The sequence below is a fragment of the Perissodus microlepis genome, chromosome 16, assembly GCF_051167445.1.
Source record: "Perissodus microlepis isolate ML-2025 ecotype Zambia chromosome 16, ASM5116744v1, whole genome shotgun sequence".
In the NCBI taxonomy this organism is placed as follows: domain Eukaryota; kingdom Metazoa; phylum Chordata; class Actinopteri; order Cichliformes; family Cichlidae; genus Perissodus; species Perissodus microlepis.
In genome coordinates this window covers 14,248,534-14,267,929 of record NC_140476.1, presented here as the reverse complement: position 1 = coordinate 14,267,929, position 19,396 = coordinate 14,248,534, and the positions used below count along the sequence as shown (strand labels likewise).

At 40.0% G+C, this 19,396-nt stretch overlaps 1 protein-coding gene across 1 annotated transcript in view; it reads right to left on the bottom strand.

The window, feature by feature from the left end:
- Positions 1 to 19,396, bottom strand: part of LOC146370548 (uncharacterized) — an 88,790-nt gene that overhangs the window by 18,141 nt on the left and 51,253 nt on the right. The gene's annotated exons all lie outside the window — the stretch shown is intronic.

Sequence of the window (19,396 nt, the reverse complement as noted above, 5' to 3'; positions counted from 1 at the left end):
CAGGTGTGTATTTCCAATTATTTCTAATATTTTAACAAATAAAGGTGACAATTTTATTAGTCTATCCTTTGCCGATAAAACATTTCCTCCCTTTTCTAATGTCGCTGTCTAACTAAAGAAGCGATGCAACAGATTAAACGCAGGAATTTAAATTGAACATAAAACAATTTCTCGAACGACTGCTGAAATGAGAACATCGGAATTCATCTTATAATTCATCTGTTCTTTGCTGATGTAGCGCGGATGATTATAAAACTTTAACTTTGTGGATCTCGACTTTCCTCGTTACCAAAAAAGGTGATTAAAAATGTAATGCCGAGCTTTACATTATCCCAGTCTGTGTGCAAGCTGATTTTCTTTTCCTTTTGTGCTTCCGCTCCACTGACCTTTTATAATTTAAAATCAGACTTTTAACCTATCCTACCGACAAGTCAGATCAGAGCTAGAACTAAACGGTTTTACAGTCGGCAGTTTTCTGGCATAAAAAATCCGTCTACATGCAACTTGCCATTACAAATAAGAAGAAAAAGGCGTTCGAAAAGCTTTCTGAGAGGTGAAACCCGGTTTGAGCACAGGTAGCGCAGGCTTGCATTTCGCGTTCCAGCGCTCCAGTTGTCTGTGAAATTTAAGTGAAGAGACATATGATGATGCACAAACAAGGAAACATTTACTGCGTCGTTGTGCGGCATTTTTTTTTTGCAAACCGAGGCCGATGTTTGGTGAAAATAAAACGATACCCAGTTGGTTTTTAATAGTTTAGTAATACGCCAGCTTTTACCGACAACCTCCCACAAACCCCCCGGGAATGAAGTTCCGCGCCTCTTATTTCTTCTACATCATCCCCCTTCCGCTGTATCAGCCATTCAAGTACACAGGTAAAAGCGCCCCTATGTAGGCTGTATCCTTTAATCCAGTGCGCTGATTAATCTCACGCAACTGCGGTGAAGATTTTTTGTGAGATGTCGCTGCACATCACATCTGCATATCGTGGACTGCACAAGTAGAAATACAAGTCATTTAGAAATGTATACAAAACGGCTGTGATTAGCTTGAACAAAGTGAGGCAGGGCCGCTGTCACTAAGCCTTTCCTTCAGTCTATCAGGAGGGAGAAGTGACGCGAGGCTTTGAGGCATGTCTGGGACTTATCCACAACGATTCCACATTTATCACATGATCAAGATGAAGGGAACAGCTTATTTTGAGAGATATTAGCAGCAGGCAATAAATTGTCTAAATAATTACATCGTCACTGTAAAGTGCTAATTCCAAGGCAAATTGGGATTGTGCTCAGAACCAGTTTGCTGACATTTAGCAGATCTGTTGAAAGGGTGCATTGCAATGTCACAAGTTTCCTCTATTGACTCTAAGTACAGTTAGGTTTTATACATGTCTATCTCAATACAATAAAACATGACACATGTAGCCAACACTTCTGTCACTGTTTGTGCATGATTATATATATGCTGCAAGACTTTGAGTCTCAATTTATTAAGTGCCTAATTTCTTCCCCACTCTTGGACACCAGCGAAAGGTTAGGCGTGATTGTGTGAGCACAAGTTGGTCTACAAGAAAGAAAAGAAAATCATTTTTCACTTTTACAGTCTTGTGTTGAGCCCCTGAACACAGAACAACAATGAAAGCCAGCAGGTGGAGGTGGCCGTCTCCCAAGAACAAAGCCCGCATATCTGCCTCTAAGTGCTCATACACAAGGTGAGAAAGACATCGAATTAAAAATATCTCAGTCTTAGAAGAGACACGAACTCCGCACACTGTGGCAGTCTTGCATTTGGTTTCACGCTCACCTGTACACTGTGGTGATGCTGACAGGTTCATGTGTGTTGTATGTAGTGGATTTAAAGTGTTGTCAGTCAGTTGTAGGTATTTAATCTGAAAATCATTTTCCACTGTCAACTGACCATCATTATTTTATTATAATACGCAACACTGTCAACTGCTTTTATTCATATTATTTTAATCGGGAAGCCAAAATGTGTTAATTAACAGCTAGATCATTGCATTACTTGATACCTGAAGTGGGAGAAAACCACACCGTGCATCTTTGCAGTATATGAGAACTTAGTAGACATCTAAAGAGCAGGCATTGCTTTTGCTGAAACTGCATTTAGATGGAGAAGAACTACACTGTTTTTAAAGTGCAGAACCAACAAGTAGCAATCAGCGGCAGTCAGAAGGAGATAAGAAAGAATAATTATAAGGATGCATGAATACATCTGATACAAACTTCTGTGCAAAATAGTACAAAAGTGGCAGCCTACACGCTGCCCACTGTCTGCTCTCTTGGGATACAGCAAGTGAGCTTTGGTCACAGTATTTATTTTCTCTGGCCTAGCTAAAACAAAGCCACGTGCAAAATGACTTTTTAAAACTCTTTTTGTCTTTCATAGTTGCCAATGAGGTACAAAGGGAGATGAAAGCTTGTGAAGTGGATCTATATGTCTGCACACCACATGGCAGTCTTTATTACCTGGATCTGGCCATTTAAACAACATTCACTGCCTTTTCGACAGTCTTTTTCTGCATCTTTTCGTTCATTCACTGCATCCACTTTTCCCTCAACCTCGGCATCAATTTCTTTCGTGTTACCTTTCCCTCTGTTTAGGCAGCGAAGCACTTTGCTGTGGGAGCCTGCAGTAAAACATGTTGATTACACAACTTATGAATCTCATGAGTCCTGCTGACTATTGCTCTAAACAAAATGAATGAATAATGAGTTGAAAGATGGCCCTTTGGATAAGACTGTCTATAGTTATATTACTGTGACTATTTGATTTACCATATTGAAATGCTGATGATTGTCCAATAAATAATGCAAAAAGCTGATTTCCGAGCGGCGAGGCCGGAAAAGAAATCCACCTTGCATATAGATGGAGGTGAGCCATGTCTGTCCCTCTCAGCCTGTGGCCCAGAGCAGCTTTATCATTCATAGGACTAAACAGACAATCAATTCAGCAGCCGTGTATGAAGGATGAAGGGATGCGACAAGCTGTGAATGATGAGAAGCCAAAAATCAAAGGCCTCACTCCTTCTTAGCTCTAATAGCCATTACCAGCCCAGACAGCACCAGTAAAATGAGGTTAATCATTCGCACAGATCCTTTCAAAGAAGATTGACTGAACTTGATGTCTAGTCAGATCACTCATAAATATTTACTTCACATTAAACAGCTGTGTGTGCTCTGTTATCGCACATTGATTTCTGACGGATGCCATAAAATTATTGTTTCAAGTGTGGTCAGTAAAATCCATTAATGTAATGCTTGTACCAAGACTCAATTATGCTAACCACAAGAAATTAATAATGCAATGAAATTGACAGAACATCATGTGGGAGAGGGGTTTCTTCAGGTTTCTGCCTTAAAAAAATGTATAAATGGGGGAAAAAGAGAAATGGTGTTTTTGTTTGTTTATTTGCTTCTTTTCATCACAAAAAGCTAATCGAGGCTAAATTAGTGCATTCAGTGCTGATAGATGCCCAAATGAAATAGCCCAAGAATTTAGGGATGAGATTACGTTTATGGGCACCGCATGTATCAGGATCGAACACATGGGCTCGGTCCTTTGACCTTATTGACAAAGTGAAATCGGAAATTTCCTTTATAGAAAGAGTTAATGTTTCCTCAGGCAGACATGTTTCCGATTCAATTAGTTTTAATGAAGCCGGTGCTCAGTGGTCACTGAAGTAGAAAAAACAGGCTTAAATGCCTGATGGTAATAGAGGACATATTAAGGAGGAAGGGATCGGACACACAGTGCATGCTTCTAAGTGGCGAAAAATGCCTCTATCAGGCTGGTAGGAGCCAGTGGCTCGGTAAGCAGTGAATTGTATGAGCCTCAAATGATGCATTTGGTCTCTGGGGCGAGGCTGGAGGAGACTGAGGAGTAAACTGTAAAAACGGAGGAAAGAAGAAGCCGCTTCGGATGATGCACATGGGTTATCACGAGTGGACAACAATGTTCACCAAAGAAATCTACTTTAAACAATTTCATCCCAAGAGCCAGCTATTTGATTAATGTGTTTAACTATTTAATGCAATCGTTGCATTTTTAATTAATGAGTAAAAACATACCTTGTAATACCTCCAGTTTATACACTGTTAACTATGTGACTGAATGCAGGGATGCAAACTGGACTATCCCTCCATCTGATGTCAGACTGTAAAATGTCAACATGGTCAGATGCACTGGCTCTGTTCCCACAAGGATATGCCCTTATCCTGTGTTATGGTTTGTGCTGTTGCTCCACGGTAAAGTGGAAGCACACCCATGCACATGTAATCTGTTCATGCCTTTGGGTCAAATCATGTGTGTGGTCTGCCATCTTCTCAGTATTACAGTTTCTCTGTCTGCTGCATTTTTTGCATGCATTTAGTCTTGCGAAATGAAAGCAATCTGGTTTTTTTTTTTTTTAAAGGTAAATACATAGTAAACCAAACACTTGAAGTTGCTTACCATGTAACACTCTATGTCATGTCCTAGATTACATCCTAGGACTGCATCAACTGCATCATATCTTTTGGCACAATGCTTTTTTTTTTCTTTACGATGACAGGAGGTAAACAAGCTTGAAATTAATGCACACTTTGATGCATGTTAAGGGCATCTGAGGCCTCTGCTTTGTTTCTCGAATGCACAGACTATATGCATGTAATCACAACATAAACTGATGCACTAATGGTTTTACAAATCTCCCTCAGAACATATTAATCACACATGTAGTGTGAGAAAGTGCAAGTAGATTGAGTGGGGTACTCTTGAAGGGTCAAGAGGGGAATATGATGTGTGTTGGACAGAAAGGAAGGTGAGAGGGGGCTGTGGTGTGTGTGTGAGTGTGTGTGTATTTGTGTGTCACAACAGACAGAAGAGATCCAGCCCAGGCCCCCACACAGCTTTGTCACATCACTAGGAGATTAGGAACACACATGTCAAGCTAGGCACAGCCTGCTGCAATAATGCACCTGCCAGCTCTCAAGATCCACTCAACCCTTGTTCAACCCCTTGTACCTACATGCAAACACAAAGGCACACACACATAAATGTACCATTTTTTAATAGAAAAAAATACCTCACCCCACCCTTCAAATATACTGACTAAAAGAGTAATTTAAGATAAAAGTGGAACACGTAACTAGTATAATATTATTGATGTATGTTAAAGGAAAATGTATTTCAACACATACAGCAAGAAACACAGGAAATATCAAAGATATGAAAAGGTTGAGAGCTGGAAAAAAGTGGATATTTTACATGAAAAGTCTTATAGCAGAAGGTCATTGTCTTTCTTCGTGACAGAGTTCTTCAAGAAAAGCAGAGAGGGGAAGCTCAAAGAGATTCATCTCCACCAGGATCCAAGGTCATCCAACCTAGTCATCCTAGAAGCACTTGAAAAATATGGAGTGAAGACTTGAGATATTCTTCCCCCACCCCAAAAAAAGGAGTGTAGAGGGAAGACTCTGACTGAAGAGAATCACTGACCTTCAAACAAGCGCTCTATCCATATAGAGTAGGGGAAGACATGCACAATCCATCAAAAATGCACATGAACTTTCCCTCTTCAAATAGTTCCCGCTTGAATAGCAGTCAATGGATCAACTATGAATATTGCATGTCCTGAATTGCAGGGAATCAGATTGAATTCAGAGTGAGACAAAATCTGTGATATCGCACTTTCAGATTAAATCTCAAAAAAATTGTTTTGAGGGTGAACACTTTAGGCTGTAATTAATAACAACGGCAATGATGAGTTCAAACCCTGGGTTTGTTGTTTATGACACAAACCGGCTGTAAACAAACACATTAAAATGTAAAGAGGAGAATATATATAATCCAAATAAAAAGTAAAAAAATAGAAAAAATAGAAAAAAAAGTCCACCCTATAGTCATGAAATTGCCTTTTGCCACAGTCTCTCTTCAAGAATGGAAAGATCAGTGTTAATTTCAGCCCGTTTTTGATTGGATGAACCTGACTCCCTCTTGCACGACATGGATACCACAGGTCAGTGGCTGGTGCAGTGTTGCATGAAACAAACAAATAGAAAAAGGCACCTTGTGGCACTTGACTCTCGCCAGAATGCAACTGACGGCAAGCTTGCCAGCGTCCTATAATAACGACCAGTGCCTCATAACCAAAGAATGAAAGAGAGAGAGAGCGAGGGCGGGAGGGGGAAGGTGGGTTGAGAGAGAGGGAGAAAAGAGCAAGGAAAGAGGCAGAAAGATGATTTAAAAAAAACAAACAAAAACGAACAAGGTTGTAGAAGAATGTAACATGTTTGTGCTTGTAAAAGCCAGGAAACTGACTACAAATATATAATACTGAATGCAACAGTATGCAGAAAGGATAAAAATACTGAGGATATAAATACTGAGCGACCACAGAGGAAAATATAAAATAAGTCTGACAGCTCCAATACATGGTTAGCAACAACGACAGAGAAGCATTACTAAGGAAAAGAATTTCAAAGCTCGAATGTGTTTTATGTTTATTTCATCTATTAATAGTGCATAAGCACAGAGTGAGCATGGGCTTGCCTTTAGGAGCAACATGGTGGTTGTAACGCTGCAGAATAAAATATCAAATTAACATCACTGCTTTTATTGAGCTACTAATCAGAAGAAATACAAACACACACTGCAAATACATCAAAACTTTCATCAGTTTTACACATCAAATCTGTTTACGGGTTTTCAGAAATATACAACTAACTGTTGTATGAAGTCTTTTGTGGGGTAGCTATATAAATTTTAATAACCTGCCTTAAGGGATGTTTCTTGTATCAGTGTCATTTAGGTGTAAATACTTTATGTTTGAAAATAGAAAATGGAATCTTTATGATATCTGAGAGAAAATAATTTGACAAACTCGTATCTCTTGAGGCTCCAGATGACATTAGCCACTAAAATGTTTGACCAAATGGTTGACAGCTCACTTGTTACTCATTAGGGGTGAACTCCTACCAGCATGAGGCTTTTAACGCTGAGGTCCAAGTCATCACAGGTGGTAACCCTGACCCTAATTCTGCCCTAACCCTTTGTTTTAGATAAAAGCAAAATCGACTTCTTTGTTAGAAAAAATAGTTTTTTGGTGTTTTAAGGTTTCTTTGTTTGACGAGACTTAAAAGAAAAGAAAATTAAAAAAGAAAAGATATTTTCTGATTCCCTGAAAAAGACATTTAGTCATTTATCCGATGACAATTTAATAATAAAAAAAAGTTGAGGGATTGGCTACAAATATACTGGAAAATTGTATAATGCTTAAAAACAAACTTTGTGGAAGATCTCACAATTGTTCAGTGACAGGATTAGGTATTAACAGTGTATCTCATAGAAGTATGGAGAACTTTATCATTCTGTGAAAGATCATAGACATCACGTAGCCACCATGATTCACCCACTGGTGAAAATGCTCTCAAATGCATCACTACCACAGACAAAGCCAAGAGGCTCAGCTCTGTGATTCAAACTGGAGTAGGCCTAACACGTATCTTTGTATCAGTCACATAAGCCTCAACAAACTTTAAAGGTGTTAGTTAATCACTCGTACAGATGTTAAAACATGAAGAAAAGTAGCTACAGATACCGAAGTCATTTTGTTTTGTATCAAGCTGGATTGTAAACATGCGTTTTTGTGCTGCAATTTGTATTGATTGACTGCCTTTTGGAGCCGACCTGAAGTGGAAACTTGAGAGCTGCAATTTTTGGCACTTCTACATTGGCTTAATTTCATTCTTACTTGCTTGAGCGTAGCAAAGAAAAGACTGCATAGGTAAAGTTCAGCGATTTAAGAATAACGTTTCTCAACTTAATGCCACGTTGTGGTGGTTTCATCACCATCTATGGTACGCAAAAGCGGTGATTCAGAGAATAGCAAAATTGCTTTATGCGAGGACCGAGCTGAAAAATTAGTTGAATGGCTGCAAACTTCTGGCAGCACTGACTTTAAAACAGACAGTTCAGGAAATCACTGCATGAGATCAAAGTCAGAAAATCATCGTGAACACAAGTTTTCACTTTATTTGAAAACTCTATACAAAGGAGAAAAAAAACATATATAAAGAAGAGCCAAGAATCCTGCCAGCTTCTCTGGGAGCAAACTCATTTAGGAAAGACTGAAGTAAAATTAGAAACTGTGGCCTGATCTATCAAAATTTGAAACTGCTTTTAGAAATCAGAGACACTGTCCTCCGGGCTAAAGAGGAGAGGGAATATCCGGCTTGCAATCAGTTCAAATGTCACCATCTGTGATGGTACAGGAGTGCACTGGAGCACATAGTGGATAATGTGCACAGCTGTGAAGGTACCTTTAATACTGAAAGACACACCAGCATTTGCCACCATGACAAGGTTTTTTTTTCAGGGGAGTGAGACGAGGCCAAAGAGCATTCTGCATGTATTACAACAGCATAACTGTACAAGAATGGGAAAATATTTTTGTTAACAAAATTACAGCGATTGGTATCCTCAGCTCCAAAACACATATAGAGTATTGTTAAAAAAATGTAAAGTAGAACTCAATGGGTAACATAAAGTAGAACTGTTTGTGAAGCATGCTGCAGGCATTAAAATGTGCATCCATTTACAAAAAAACCCCCCAAAACACTAAACCACAATGTTTACATTATGTTATTAATAATGTCTTTAACACCTTATGCAAAATTTAGGGAAAAAAGGGGTAAGTTGGTACGGAGGAGGGAGGAAGAAAAGGTAGAAGAGAGAGAAAAGGAGAATGGAGAACAGAACAGCCAGGCGGATCATCCTGTGATAAGATGAGGAAAATAAGTCTGATTATCGCAGAGACTGGGAGCATTAGACAGACAGTTGGGAGTCATCTCAAAACTCAGGAGAGAAGAGGCAAGACAAGAGGTCACAATTATGCCCCGCTTGCTGCACTCCCCTCCTCCTCATGAAGTCCTCTAATATATTCGGTTAGTTCCTGTATGGCACGGAGGGGAAATTCTAATTAAAGGGTGGGGGGAATTTTGACACATGTGAGGCAGAGATCAATATTTAGCACCATAATCAGCCATTCTTGATGGCTCGACGGTGTCACTGTGAGCCGACTACGACTCTCCATTAGAGTGCTTGGGAAGGAGCAGACAGGCAGGCGAGCGAGTAGCCAAACAGGCAGGCTGCACAGGAGCACCAGATTCCCAGCCATCATGAATCAAAGCAAGCGATGCCTCCTGTGCTCCATTTTGCTTTGCTTTTTATCTTCATTCATCCTCTTAAAGGAGAAAAGTGAACTCTGTCAGACTGCTTTGTGAAAGTGATGCAGGGGGAGCGGAAAAAGAATAGAAAGAAAAATGCCATAGAGGAGATATGGCGGATCAGAAGGGAGTGCAGCTGTAAGGATTTTGGACTTTAATATGATTGTAAGGTACACAGATGGTCCTGCCTGTGGAGTGATTTCTCTTTTGGTTTGACCGTAGTTCATTTTAATTTCAAACAACGGTGGATTAAAAACTTAGATTCTCACAGTAAAGTAATACCAAAGTAATACCACAGAAGATCAACCATCAATTAAAAGTTGTATCCTGAATATGTTATGTAGAAGTAAAAGTACAGTATTTTGTTTTTGAACCTAACCATTGTAAAGTATTTCACTCTGAATTAATTGAGTAAAATTTGCAAACAGTCCAATAATGTACAAATACTTCCAGATTTGTTTTTCTGATAATGATGTTAAAAAAAATACTTGCAAATGAACAAAACAGATACACACTTACACACACACACGCAGCATTGCCGTATGTGAACAAGACTGCTCGGCTGACACGGATAGCGACCGCTGACTTAGTATTAAGAACATGGTGTTGTTTCTAGAGGGCAAGAAGTGTGAGGGCGGGGGGGCAAAGGAGGAGCTGTGTGTGTATGCATGTGTGTGTAGGTGGGTCGTGAGGGGTGGGGTTGGAGGGGTGGGCGTGAGGGGGGCAACCCAGCCCAGGTTGTCCCCTGTCTCCATGTGTCAAGCCATCTCCTTGTTCTTGCATGTCACTGACACACACGTGGGTACTTACCAACCCAAGTTGCTCCAATTAATGGCTGTCCCACTGCGCTGTCCGATGTGCAGTGTGCTAGCCCGGGTGACAAGATATGGTCTGGGATCTGTCTCTCCAGTGACATAAGGAAGGAATTTTAAGAGGGAGAAGTGATGCAAACACACACCGGCTCACGCTGCGCCCAGATAGGTAGATAACAAAGACTCTTGTAAATGAGTGGCAGCGCGGAAGGCATCGAGGATTCTCTAATTACTTGCTGCAATCTATCTAAGTCACTGGCCTTCTAATTTGATTTATCAGAATGCATGAAATCCCCTGGAATAATGCCCTTATTAGAAGGACAGAACTGACGGGGGGACAAGAGGTCTGCTGAGAGGAGGAGGGGCGAGGAGATTTAAGCATCAATTACAGTCAAAAGGAGAATTAATAGTTATTAATCCACAAACATAGCTATCGTCCTCATTGCTAACTCTCTGCCACTTGCAGACAATCCCTTTCGCGCTCGAACCACCCCACGCGCACGGTCACGCATACTGTACCCCGACTGCACACACAGGATTTTTTTTTTCTGTTGACAAACACCAGCATGCATATAAACATTCACATGCACATCAGATAAAAAGATTCAAGCACCCATGCATAAAAGAAGCAGCTAATACAAAAACCAGTACTGCAGAGCACAGTGCTGCATGTTTAAAAAAAGAAAGAAAAGAAAACGAAATTCATGTGTATAAGCAGTAACAACAGCAGCACGAGGCAGATGCCATAAATATCCTTAATACTCTGGACGGTTGAATCATTTTGCTCACCGGTAGTTCAAAGGTCTTTAACTCTTTAACTAAATTCTTGACTGACAAATTCAATTGCTGTCAGTATTCTGGGGCCCTCAATGTAATATGTGCATTTTGATTCAATTTGCCCTGCAAATACATACATATACATATTGTTTATCTTGTTACATGCACAAAAAAATCAATACTTATATCTGTGCTTTGTCATTCCTAAGTGCATCATGAAATAGCGAAATATTCCTCTAATTGAATCCCGCAAAACCACATAGATTGTTAATTTTGTGCTATTAAGCTTTTGCAAGATTTACAATGTCTTCTTTTTGCCTGTTGATGACTCTTGTTTGTCTCCTTGTATGAGAAAATAACATTTTATATATTTTAAAATTTAATTTCAAAAGGTCAATTTCTAAACAAATAACAATAAATCAAAGATGAAGGACACTTGTACCGCTTCCAAGTAGTGAAATTCAGAATACAAAGGAAGAGTTTTCCTAAGCTTATATTACTCGGAATAGAAAAAATGCCAGTATATTGTCGCATGTAGGTATTTTGCTCTTATGCGCAGCAGAAAATAATTGTTATTTAAATGATCCTAATGAATTCACACGTTACTACTTTTGCTGCGAGAGGGAATATCGATGTTCAGCAGCAACAACAAAAGGAAATCATGTCATGTTAAATAATTAAAGAACTGCGGGGCAGAAATGGAGCGTTAGGTGACACTCTGAGCTGAGTTTTATGTTAAATCCTGTGGTTTTTGTTAAAGCGTTGCTGAGTGGCTGAAAGGAGAATGCCAGTGTGCTGTTGCCTTGCTGTCAGTCACACAGAGGCAGTATTTAGACAGGGAGCTGAGAGGTCTGCTCCGCCGCCAGCTCCTGCCTTTTAAACAGCCCTTTCCTTAGAGAGACAGTTTAGCACTGAGTGCCAGTCAACCTCGCCTGCCCAGCCATGCACCCCCCCCCCCCCCCCCCCCCCTGTACACACGTACACACACACAGGCGCGCAGACTTTGATAGCCTTTTTGCTAAAGAACTATTTGGCAGAAGGGGAGAAATGATCATTTATGGTCAGACCCAAAGGTACATTGTGATGGGTCTATCCCGCTGTTTCAACAAAGTGGAGTGAAAGACATTTGGACAGCAAATTCATCAGCATTACTTGAATGGAGGAACAAGCTCATATAGCATTACATGGCTGACAGGGAAGATGAATATAGGCAACCCAGCGCATCGGGGGAGCCTCATAGACCTTCAGTCATGGCCTGTGGTAAAGACTGAAGGATGGGAGAGAGGTTGTGAAGATAACACATCACGCCCTCTCCACATCCCATATTATGGTGCTGTCCTGTAGAGTGTCTGGGACAATACTGTGTTAGCTGCTAGAGTGCCGTTGACATCATTGACAAACCTCTATGGTGTCAGGCAGTCACTCACACTTCTACCGGGTGTCTGTCATCATGCTCAAACAGTCAGGCACTGACACCTTTTCACGTGAATGAAAATTCTCCAGTGACTGATAAAAAATAGTGGATGGCCTTTAAGGAGGGGAAAAAACAGCAAGAATAGCACCTCTCTTCAAAAGGAGAGACTTATAATTTGCAATAATGGCACACCAATAGCTCTCAGAGAGAAAATTACAGGAAAAAGCCGATCTGAAATATCCTTTTAACTGGCAGAAACACATCCATTGTAGACAGAAGTCTTGTTTACTTGGTAAAATGGCATCAATTAGGAGCGGATGGCAAAATTAGCATATTCTCTTAATGGACTGGCCTTTCTTGCACGGCGCTCTCACACTGATTGTATGGAAGGGACATGTTAAGGGAGACTGAGAAAAGGTCAGGTGTCTGTACCGTTCAGGTGATCATATTTTTTACCAAACAGTTGTGCATTCTCCATGGCTATTGTCATGTTATACTGCAGCTGAGAGCAACATTTCTGCGTGTGAAGATATTCTATTTTAGATCATCTTGGAAAACAAGCCACTCATTCTGACACTTCCTGCATGTTGCACGGGCAAAATTTATTCTTGTGCATATAAAAAAACAAAAAAAACCCAAAACAATATTTTTATGCTTTGTATTTTTATTTTTTTTTAAATTGCACAAACCTTTTTATATGTATAACAGACATATACATAGAAATATGGCCTGAAATTTGATAACTGAACAGACTAACACTGAGATAATCAATGAACACCAGTTTACCACATTGCAAGCTAATTAAATCTAAATTATATTTCATCACCAATGCTGCAGTACGTCTCTCTCGTAGGGGGATCGGCTCCTCGCAACCAGACCAAGCCACAGACTGCAAATTCTCTTCCCTCATCCTCCTCCCCTCCTCCCTTGTGCCCCTGCTCCCACCACCCCAAATTGACTGGTCTTGCACAGTTGCAGCTGAACAAGAAAGGAATTGCTAGTGTCAAGACACAGTTTACAAATATGACATCTCCTCTGGCATGGCTGGAAATATGAAATATTGATTTATGTGCAGTAAAAGGTCTTATAAAAATGATCACATACACATGAGGGATTAATGCGCAGAAGATCAATAGAAATTTCATTCTTGACACTAGACTGTCACCTATGGTGAAATGCTAAAATAAAGAAATCAATATTATCTATGAAATGTCAAATTTATTATAATTATGTGGATGAAAGCTGGCCAAGTGGCTCCCAGGGGGCTGAGAGGGATAGGTTACCACTCTCAAGCATCCCTCATGTCCCTCCTTCTCGTGCTGCCAATTTTGAGAGCAATATTGGTGTAAAGGGTTTTCACCCGTTATGTATGGCCTTGTTGAAACAAATTCCTCCTGGAATATTTAACTCTGGAAAGACTGACAATGGACAGAGCTGCAGTTCATAGCCCAAAGGTTGTGTAGTTAACAGCTGTTAGCTTTGGCACAAATTGTATGACTCTGCCCTCTCGATTGAAACCTATTTGGCAGCTGCCTTTGACACGGACAAGTCACAGGCCACTAAAGTACGACATGTCAGCATGCATCCTCTTCAAAAATGGCATATTCAGTCACGTTACATATTGATCCTGAAACTACAGTGTATAATTAATAACACTAATTTGCTTTGCCTTGTAAAAGTATTAAGAATATGTTAAAACGCAAAAGAATTGGCAGATGTAGAAAAGGATGTAATATTTTCAGGGCACTTTGTACGAGTTTAAGTTGCTGGACTAGCTTTTTAAGTTCATAATTACATTAACAGTCTTGTGCTGCTCATGTGTTACTCTGCTTCCTCTCATTCTCCCCCAGTGTTTTATTTGCTATTGCATTTAAACTAAAAGCTATTTGTGTTCATTCACTTGTTTTCCATGTCTAATTAATATCCTTTGAATGTATGGCGATCAATTTATTTAATCAATGGTGGGTAGAGCCTCTGGCCTTCTAAAGGTCACTTTGATATGGAAAGGGAAATCATCAGAGCCAGATCACAAAGGGGCGAACAGGTAATTTGAATGTGGCAAGCAAACTTTGCATATCTGATCACATGTTCCTGAAAAACTATAAGAAATTATTTTTCCTTCTGTCCTCCTTTTCAGCCAATACTCTTTTTTTTTCCCACCAGAGGCCCACTGTAGACTCTAGAGTGTGGCAGCTGTGTAATCCCTTTAACAACCGGCGGGGCTATTAAATGAACCGGTGGTGCAGCTGCAAATAGCCAATAAAGCCAGCACAATATCATCCCTATTAAACAGTAATCTCGGCAGGCTTAAGAAGTTCTCTGAAAAATGGGAGGAAAACCATAACAAAATGTAATCAAGCAAAACATGAGGATTTTCCTCAACAAAATAAGCCAAACAATTTTCACAGTGGCTTACATGAAAGTGTTGAGCAAGAGCATTCAAGCCTCAGAGAAGTTCTCAGCCGATTCAGGTGACCACAGTTTGCTACCTTATCTCAAATAAAGAAGCACCCGACAACAACAAAAAAAAAAGAGCCTGTCAATTGAACCAATTTATCGCCACAGATATTAACAGAGAAAGGGAAACGGGGGAAAATAACAAATTGTGCGGTTACATTTTAAAAGTGACCAAATCGAATTCATAAGATCACAATTCGAGAGATAGAACCCAGTTTATTTTTTTCTCCCTTTCACCGGCTTATGTGCTCTGTCAGATGAAAGCGAGCCAGAGAGCTGCTGTTGATGGAGCCTTTGAGGCTGGGAGAGGAGGCAACGCAGCCTCTTGAAGGTGTGCCGGGGACAGCGATAACCAGGGAGGCCGCGGGAGCTCCCTCCGCTGCTTAGGGAAGGTGTTCCAACTTATCAGAGTCTGCACGCGGGGAATGATTACCCCCTCTGCCGGACCGATTACTGCTGGCTCTCAGGGTCAAAGCAGGCCAGGATAAAAGAGAGAACTGAAGCTTCCTATCCTGCCTCCAATCATCCATTAGCACTCAAGAGCGAGGGGCTTGTCTTCCCCTCCACCCCCATCACGCCTCTCTCCAATATAGGCTTGTCAGTCTGGTGCATAAGAAGTAGCAGGACGTAATCACAGGTGGGACTCTCACTCACACACCGATGTCATGGAGGGCCTGGAAAGCTTGCAGAAGTAATTTATGGATTTGAGAATAAGCACTTCTTTGACATATTATTTATTCATTTGAGTTTGTTTAAGAACAACCCTCATCATCTGCAGGGTTAGGCAAAGTGTTTACACTATTGATGTACTTTATATATGCTGATTCACTCACATTAATAACAATGTGAAAAAGGCCAGATACCATAAAATAACAGACACGTCAAACAACAATAAGTGACTGCAGCACACACCATTCAAGAGTTCTCTCCTTTTGTTTGCATTATTCTACTGATAAAGGAGGAGAAGGCATGAAAACATGATGCTTGGTAGGCATCAATGCTAAGAGCAAATAGGTTTGCTGCCTGTGCAACATCAGCTTCATGTATATCTATATATTTTACATCATTTTCATGTGTATCCAATGAAAACAAGTGAGATGTTGTATTTTCAGTGAATAAATCGCACCAGCCTATAAGAGGTCTACAAGCTCCCCAGTGACTGAGACGCTACACTTGGAGTATTTACATTTAATGCTTCACTTTGTATGCATTCCCCAGCTGGCATCGTGTTATGGACGGACAACGGGCTGGTATAGCACAGCTGACCAGACTCACCTCTGATTACAACAGCACAGCCCTTTAGATTAAGGTCAGCGCTCCGGCCACTTTCCACTCTCGAAGCCAATTGTTAGTGGAGTCTCTGATGAACAGAGTGTAAAAATTCTTCTTCCTGTGACTCTTTGCAAGGGTCAGTACAGGGGTCTTTACAATGCTGCAGTGAAATGCATGCTCAGAAACCCCAAACATGTTATTCCAGTGACAAATCTGTTCTTATTATGTAGAGTTGGTATCAGGGGAGAAGGTCTGGCTGAGTGAATTTGGGACAGATGAGCAGCGGGATGCTGTGCTCCCTCTCCCGCAGGCAAGCCAAAGCGAGGCTGCACCCCTGAGGAAGGAGGAGTGGATGCTGCCATTTACAGCCTGTTGTGACACAGCCACAGAGAGCTTGCTACTTCTAAATTTCAAAACACAAATGACAAGTCCACAATTTCATATAAAAATGGACGGCACAGAAGGCACGATCGATTGAAAGTGCTGTAATTTTTTATTCCAGTTCATTGTTTACTTGAACTTTAAACATTACAGCTTTCACTAAACCAGCACACAATAACTAGGCATTAACAGCTGCTTGCGGCTAAGCAGCATATTATTATACACGCAAGCTACCAAAGCTATCTCTATTGCTATAGTTTATAAAGAAACAGGCAAAGGGTTTTCTGGCAGAAAAAAAGTTCAGAGGCTCACTTGCATCTTGCTTTTTATCTATAAGTCTGGCTAACATACATGTAACTAGTGGCTAGCAAGTTATGCACAATGATTAACCTTCCAGTTAACTGCCATGTTTGGCATTTAATTCATTTTCTGTCAAATCTCTGTCCATCACAGAATAAAAGGTAGATCTAGCTACCATAATGTCAATGTGTGGCAAAGAAACAAACACACTGTCATTGGCTACTGATTTGTGATTGACAAGCCGTTAACCAATGAGCATGTGTTTCACACTACAAATAATCCTCCATTTTGAAACGTAGCGCGACAAAGCTTTTTAAAATAGGCTTTGTGTTTGTTCAATATAACCAAAACTGAGTGAATGAGCGTGTTAACTAAGCAGGAAAGACTTTACAGAGTTCAAGGCAGAAAGCTGTTTTTCCATAGGACGAAAGTCTTTTTGCAACCATAGCTATTGCCATCTGGTGGCCTTCAGACAGAATGCGGGCTTAAGCTATTTAATGAGAAGGATGTGCTTGGGGTTAAGCTTATGCAGAGAATGAATGGAAATGACTTCAGTGATTCTCTGACTTTTCCTCCAGGGAAGCATGAAGTTGACATTTGTGGATTTTGGTAAAATGTCCAGACACCTATTAAACAGACTGCCATAGCATTTATTTGGTATTCATCTCTTACTTAAAATGAGTTGTGGTGAATGACTAACTTTACAGGACTTTTCTCACATAGAGGAAATTTTTAGCAACACTGAAGAAGTCCATAAACATCAAGGTTAAACGCTATAGGCTACCTGTAAGTTTCGTAAAGTCAGTGTTTATCTTTCTAACTATCTTAGCATGATGCCATTAAGAGCATTTGTGCTTTTGTAGATAGTGTAAGGAAAGATGAACTATATCAGCATCCAAGCAAATATAGCAACATTATCTAAACGGGTTCAGTATGACAACAAAAACTAAACCACAGACAGACAGATGTTGATGTTGTATAAGCATAGCAGTATAGTATAAACTCTAATATAAACCACATGATACCCATTAAAAATTATCGACATGTAAATTACATGTCATTTGTTGCACAGTTGCAGAGCCCCCAGAACTAATCATTGCCTATCGGTGATGTGCACAGTTTGTTGATTTGTTAAGTAGCTCAGTGATAGGAGAAATGGTCCGCCGGAGTGAGAGGGCTGGAGTTTGAACTGCACCTGAGCTGGACGTTCATACATGCCTCTTGAATGAAAATACTTTATTTCATTTCACTGTAATAGATAACAAACTTGTGTGGAAAGTCTCACAAGGCAACATTCAAAAAGTATGGCAACTGGAATTATTTTTAATTCCAGTTGCCATGCATTACATATGGTCAAGATGAAGATATTACAACTCCAATATAAAGTCTTGCCCTTCAAGTTCTTAGCAGCCAGCCCTTTGAAAAGCACAACAGCCATGCAACTTAGATGTCAATGAAATATGCATAATTAAATAGAATCCAAATTCTGGAGTGATACTGAAAGACTGTGAAAGAAAAATGTTTTCTATGCTGACAAAACTGGACCAAACATTAGCAGAGTAAAGCCTTTCAAAAGATGCCTAGACACATGAATGTCAGAAATACTAGTCAGCATCACAGCAGTGAATAATTTTTCATGTTTAATTAAATATTGGCATTTGCTCTGTTGAAGTATCAATGGGGGTTAGAAATGAAAGCAAAACACCAGAATAAAACTGAAAGGGATCACCTTCGCCAGTCAGAATTATTTGGAAGAGAGTGCAAGTCGAATAAGGTAACAAATTTCTGAGGGCAAAGCAAACAAAGGGGGAGATTGACTACATGAAAAGACCAGTGGCGATGCTGTTTTCAATGATCCAAAGCATCTTGTCTTGTCCTTTTCACATGCTTCCAATGAATTATGTATCTGCAGTGATTTATGGTGCGCCAACTCTTCCTTTCCTTTCCCTCAATGTAGAGCGTTACATGGATTTTTCACAGGGAGCCAACTGGGAAAACCAAAATTGCTCAATTTAGGAAAGTAATTAAAACTGTCCGCAATCAATATTTATCCTTAGAAGGACCCTAGTGGGGGGTTTAGTGTTTTACCATCCCCCCACCAAGCCCATATCTAACCCTTCGCCCCCTTGCTGCTCTTATTGACAGCTGTCGACTGCTTCAAATAAACCACACCAATCAAACGATTCTGATACACGGCCAGCGCAACACATGTCGAGCAAGTTCAGTAACCTGAAATGCAAATGATCTATTTACAGAGGGATAACTTACTCTTAATTGTGTATTACGTCCAATAATGAATTTTTAAATAGTCAGGCCACCATTTTTATCCCAAATTAAAGCGTTTAGATATTATGAAACTTTCAAAACTCATGAATAATCAAAAGCTGAGCTCTCTCCCATTTTCCTACTCTTCACTGAGATAATTAGTTTGACATTATCGTCTCACCTGTGCACAAGTGGAAAAAAGTGGAGCTACACAGATTTCTATAATGATATTTAGACACTTCTTTAAAATCAAAAGTTGTTCATCTAATCCAAATAGAAAAATGGCATTTTTAGAAGGGGAATAATATATAAATATAGGTGAAAGCTGTACATGTTATAAGCAGTTTTGGATATTTATTTCCATTCTCCTGTAAAAGAGAAACTGTTAAGTGCTGTATGCAGTACTGCTCATAAATGCGAAATTTGTTGGGGTTAAAACACACGTAATGACTTAAAAGTCCATTCTGTCTATATAAAAAAAAGACTCACAATAGTCT